We start from the raw sequence: 6,000 nt of genomic DNA, 5'->3' as shown, positions 1-6,000 counted from the left end.
AGTAGTTTTCAACCACTGTGCCATGGCACCCTAGGGTGCCTTGATTGATGGTCAGGGGTGCTGTGAGCAACACTGGCCTCTGTCCCTCTTTCCTCCCCTCCCTCCTCTGGTGCCCTCTTGCATCTCTGGCTACAAACTCCCCAGGAGAATGGTGCCTCTGGGGCTAGCCAGGGGGTTGCTGGTTGCCAGGAGCTGAGGCAGCCTTGGAGTAAGCAAGCAAGTGAGGGAGGGAGCCCAGCTAGCCAGTATGCCAGCCCTTACTGTTGGGGAATGGGCAGACAAGGCCCAGGCCCCTGTGGGGCAGTGTGAGGAGGCACTTCTCTTTGGAGCATGGGGTCAGCTCAGAGACCAGGGGTGGCAGCTGCTTGGAGAACTTGCAAGGAGAGGAGGCTGAGGGAACACTCCACAAGGGAGTGTGTTCAAAAAAGAGTGAGAGGCTGCCAGTTCTGGAGGCAAGGGTTGACATAACTGGGCTCCTGAGCCCCACTGGGGTGCCACAGAAAGAATGTAGTTGCTCAAGGGACTCAAAAAGGTTGAAAAACTCTGAGCTAATGGCTTCCTTAATGTGTCTATCAGTGAACTCATAGCTGAATAGGGATTAGAGGTCACTTCTTCCGTCTCTAAATAGAACAGACTCAAGAATGCTGCAGTGTCTGGAGTGGAGAAGTGAACTTCAGTTATCACAGGTTCTTGTTTGGTGTGGCAGGAAGAGCCCTTCCCAAGCGTCTTAGCTTTGCACACCCTCCTTTGAGATGCTTGACGGGTAAGCAACCACTTCCTCCAATTGTTGCTGCTCTTCCTTTCCCAGTCGCCCTTTCCGTGCATGCCCTTTCATTAACCCGTAAGCATCTTGACTTTGCTTGACATGAAGATACCTCACACATGTTCCTTAAAATTATAGCTACCCTCTGCTAAACAGAGAATTGCCTTTTCCTTCCAGAGTCTTTCCCCATTTCTGTGGTTTGCTTTTATCAGTGATGCCATCACTCCAAAATGCTTTTTGAAACAGGAAACCAAACTTTTGTGATGGCCATCCACAGTCAGTGCAGATGTGCACAAAATCTCCATGTGCGCTTCCCAGAATGTGGATTTCTTTTGTTTCAGTTTCATTCAGAAACTGCAGATGAATTGTTGTGGGGGTGGGAAGCTGGAGTTCATGACAATGAAGACAGTAGGAATGTCATGCTGGACTGCGACTCCCTTCAGCCCCAGCAACGTGGTCAGTGGTTAGGGATTCTTAGAGTTGTGGTCCGCACTTGGAGGACCCCTGTGTCCCTGGTTCTGCTTTAAAGGAAATGTGACTATTCACTGAGAGAACATATTTACTTCATCCCAAACCCTCAATTATTTTCAGCCTCCCATTTCTTCCTCTTGGGGCCAATGGAGGGTGGAGTGTGTCTGCTCAAGTCTCTTTTTCTGGGTGCTGCCTTAATTTTACTGCATGCATGTAAGGCTCCAAGAGTTTGGAAAGGGAAGCCCTGGGCGTGGGTGGAAATATGGCTCAGTGCTTTTGTAGTGCCATTTCTCATATATTTGCTTGGAGTCAGTCATTCTGTCATAGAAACCTTTGCTCAGACAGACAAAAAATTAAAATTCTGAGTGAGTCACAATGCACTTGGATTAAGTCGAGGGTTTGTGACTCATTTCTTGACTTCGCAAAAACGTCGCCATGTTTTGTGAGCTGCTAGAGCAGCTTGCTCCATCCTAGAGCCTGGAGAGCCAGCAGCTGAATTTGGAACAGGCTGATTTGTGTGTCTTTGGACTGTAATGCAGGATAAATATAATAAACCTCGTGTAATCTGTTCCTCTTTTTTTTATTATACAAACACACAGCCTGTTTGTTGGGGTGACTCCTGTTGACCTTCTGAGGGCTTGTACAAAATACAATCACTTTGTGGACCTGCGTTAAATCTATGCGCATAGTAGAATGGGATGGTACAGTCCTGAAATGGGATAATGGACTGTACCACTTCAGTCTGAAGGGGAGGGTCACATTTTCTATACTCTCATGTTAGCACCTTTATCCCTGGAATGCTTTGGGGAAGGGGCTTTGCTTTTTGTTTCCTTACAGGGGTTGTTAAACCGTAGCCAGCTAAGACTAATAAGGGAATTTAGGGAAGCCACAATTTCTGTTGTTTCCCCTGCCCCCTTTGACTACCGTTCTTTACAAGTTTGGTTGCTCTGCTAGAAATCTGTTTCCTTGGTATGTGACCCTGTAAAGCCCACCCCTATTTTTTTAGTTAAAAATCATTTTCAGTAGAGTGTGTATGTGTGTCTTGTCTATGCAGGCGTATCTAATGCTCAGGAAATCTTTTTTTATTATTATTTAAAATATTTCTATCCTGCCTCCACTAAAATGTTCAGACAGCTCATGCAATACAGACAAATCAAAGCAAGCCAAGTGTTGGTAAACATGCCTTGTTTGTTTTACTGCCTTCATTAAGAAAGATGCTATTTGTCACTCCCAAGGTTTTGTTTGCACCCCTTAAGGAACAGGTTTTCTAGACTAGGCAGACATTACGGTTCCAATATTAATTCTACAGTACTTTGAGTAGACGCACTGGAATTAGTGCATGTGACTAACTTAGGTCCATTAATTTCAGTGGGTCTGCTCTGAATATAACTTAGTTGGATGCAACCAAGTCCTCTGTCCTGCTGGCAGGGAGTCCTTGTTAGTTTCTCCATTGGTTGCAACTAAAAAACAGGATGGTTCGGCAAGCTAGCACCACGAGTGAGGAGACATCAGTGGAATTCCAACAGGTTTCCTGTCCTCACCATCTCGGTGTTAAACACACAATCTGACTTTCTCTCCATTAGGCTGTTGCTGCTGCTCAGGGCCAGCACAACCTATTTTGTTGCCTGAGGTAAAGGACAAGATGGTGCCCCTTCCCAGGTCCATGTAGAGAAGTCAGCTAGACAGCCAGTTGAATCTTACTTCAACACTGGTAACAGGGCAATGTCCTCATCCCACCACATCTGAGGGTAGAAGGCTAGTTTAGGGGCCCAGGGCAGGCAGTGTCCTTCAACACCTCCCCACCCCTCAGCATCTGCTGCCACAGGTGGCCTCATGGTAGGGCTGACCCTGCTGCCTCCACTGGCCTCCTTTGTCCAAGCTTTAGAGAATGATGTTGGCAATGGCAGTGCCAACCAGCCTACCTCATAAAGGGTTGTTCCACTCTTCCACCATCTAATCTTGGGTTACATCTGATGTTCCTTTTAAAAATCATGTTGATGAACAGGATGAAAATGTTAATCTCTGTAAAATAGAAAGGACACAAGCATGGGGTCTGTCTCTAGCAAAACTCCCAAGATCTTATAAATGCATTTTATGTTTGGGTCAGACCTTTGGGGCACGATAAAAGGTATGTGTTTTCTTTTGCTTTTCTGTCCATTTCCTGTTTTGAACACAGAAGTAGGAAACTCTGATCATAGTGGCCCAAAGTACCAGCTTCATTCCTTCCTGCTGCAGGTCTCTGTTGCAAGCCGTATTCCTGTGGGGATTTGCTCACCTGTGCTTAGCCGGCCTGCCAGAGGCACCTCCTAGACTCCCCGCCTCTGCTGTCGGCAGTACCAGTTGCTGATTATCTTTGAAATGTTAGGAATGCAAGAGTGGAGCCCAGCCCCTCGGGGAAAGCACTGGGAAACATCCTGCTTGCTGTAAGATGTGTCCGCTCTGGATTCCAAATACTTTCCTATGCTTTGAAGAGTTGGATAAAGCGGGTGCACACCTAGACTTCAACAACTTCAGGGTGAGCTGGCTGTCTTTCCGCTTCCATCTCCTGTGGCCCCAAGGGTTTCGGCAGTATTTCCAGCACCTCATGTTAACCTTGTAGAACAGGTAAGTTCCTGGGACTAGCATTTCTTCTCCGCCTGGCACCTACAAGGGCTCAGCGTCTATGCTTCTCCACAAAGGCTCTGCATGTGAAGGCCAGCTCTGGTTTTGTCACCTGCTTTGCTTTTGGCAATAGTACCCTTGCACTGACCAGATGAGGGCATCCTCCTAGTTCTGTAGTGGGCCAACTGGCTAAATCGTGCTGACTTGGCAGGAGCACCTGTTGCCTCATCATCCTTGGTTGCAGTCCATAAATACCCTCTGAGTTCAGTGGGGGTGGCAGGGCAGGGCTCCCTTGGTGATCTGATTAAATGGCTCCAACAGAGAGGGTAATCCGCTAAGGTCCTACTTGGATTACAGCTCCTTCGTAATGAGTTTAATTGGGCCACTGTTGTCCTAGAAACGGGACTGCTGGAGTAGCAATCATAGGGCTAGCTCCTGAATCTAATACTGCCTGGACCTTGAGCTGTGCAGGTGGGAGGGAGCCCAATGTGAGCGGCCTCACTCCTAGCTCCTGGGATGCTACTCCGAAATGTTTGTGGCAAAGGATCAACCATAGAGGATTTGGATGTTGTGACAGAGATCTTTGGTGGGGGAAAGGCTCTGGCTCCTATTGGCTGGTTGCTGATGCTGACTATCTTGGATTGGCTATTGTTCAGGTCTGTGTAGCTTTTGGGGTAAGTGAGAAGAACCCTGCCTGTTATCACTGGCAGATAAGCTGTTAGTGACCTTGCAGTTAGTTTGTACCTTTGCTGTCTTATTTCCTCTTCCTCCCACTGATCAGCGTTCATAAAGAACACAGATAGATGTGATGCAAAATGGTTCTTAAAATCCATCTTCTGGGTGGCTCAGTTATGTTAGTAGAATCACAAGCTTCTGAGTTCCGCAGGGCTGCTCTCCTGCCATAAAGAACTGGGGGTTTTGTATTCATTCCTCCATGACTGTTTACTACGACTTCCCAGCTCCAAAGTAGCATTCTCCTGGAAGTGTGTGTGTGGCTGAATTAATAACTTTTGTCCATTGTTAATGGTGTTTGTAACTGTGCCTTGTTCCAACTCTGGAATGGAAAGTGTTTTGTGATTTGTGATTTGTCCCATGCAGGGCAGGTTCCTTGTTCTGTTTCTGCTGTAGTCCCACCAAGTGCCAAATAATGATGCCAGTCCTGCTAGTGTATGAATGAACTCCCTATACATTTCCCTTTCTTTGTCACTGCTCAGCCACCTTCTTTCCCCTTCCCCTAATTAGCCAATGAAGATGCAAAAAAGTGAAAGCGTTATCAAAAAAAGGAGCAAAGAAAAACAAAAAAGTCACATAAAAGAGTTACCCTCTTAATTAGATAATATGATTGACACATTACACACTGCTGTATATCTGTTTATCATATTGTAAGACTAGCATCAACCAGCATTAAATTAAGAACCGAGAGAAGCTGAATTTTGTGACCTCTGCATAACTAGCAAGATCAAATGAATAATTCCCAACAACAGTGGTTTTTGGGGCTGGATAGTATTCCATGAAATATTTTAAGTCTCTGAAATAATGTCAGGTGTATTTTAGTCCCTTTTAGTAGCGGTATGCTTTATTTTGTTGGGTTCTTTTCTTGGTTGAAGCTAGCCTACAAATATAATATGGTGATCTCTTTGTTTTTGTGTAGTCAAATCAATTCCCATCTTCACACAGTTATATTCTCAACTGAGAATAGTAATACCATGTGCAAACCCTCACATGGTTTAATACAATGCTATTTTTCTCGAAAAGAAGTGCCAGAACTCGCCATGAACACCTCTCTTGTTCTCTTGTAATGAAAATGGCACCCACCTGAGAGGTGCCGGAACTGAGTTCCAGCTGAAAAAAGCCCTGGAATTATATATATGTTGTGATTCTGAGGGAGCACATAAAAAGCACAGCATCAGTGTTGGCTTCAGAATCCAGATTTTTATGAAGCTCTGATTTTCCTTTTAAATAGAAAGCCTAGCCCTTGCATTTGTCAATACGTTCACAAGTGTGTGAACTTTTCAGTATCCTACATATCTGCTCTTCTCCCTGCTAGCAAAGCCATATCAAACAATGCAAAATATGTTTTAAAAAATAAGTCAGGCATGATTCATTTACATAAAATTCAGCTTCTCTTAGTACAGAAGTAAGTGTATGTGTGTGGTATGCCTGGA

At 45.4% G+C, this 6,000-nt stretch overlaps 1 protein-coding gene across 9 annotated transcripts in view; it reads left to right on the top strand.

Moving 5' to 3' along the window:
* Positions 1–6,000, top strand: part of RIPOR1 (RHO family interacting cell polarization regulator 1) — a 102,884-nt gene that overhangs the window by 62,142 nt on the left and 34,742 nt on the right. Inside the window, exon 1 of one of the 9 annotated variants that reach the window (XM_060275994.1) lies at positions 7–3,749. The exons of 7 other annotated variants lie outside the window; for them this stretch is intronic. The gene's annotated coding sequence lies outside the window, so the exon portion shown is untranslated. Of the gene's footprint in view, positions 1–6; positions 3,839–6,000 lie in introns of those variants that run through there. One more of the 9 variants, XM_035119711.2, reaches the window with a different exon arrangement.

The sequence above is a fragment of the Zootoca vivipara genome, chromosome 6, assembly GCF_963506605.1.
Source record: "Zootoca vivipara chromosome 6, rZooViv1.1, whole genome shotgun sequence".
Classification (NCBI taxonomy): Eukaryota; Metazoa; Chordata; class Lepidosauria; order Squamata; family Lacertidae; genus Zootoca; species Zootoca vivipara.
The sequence above is the reverse complement of the archived record's forward strand: the minus strand, read 5'-3'. Positions and strand labels throughout refer to the sequence as shown.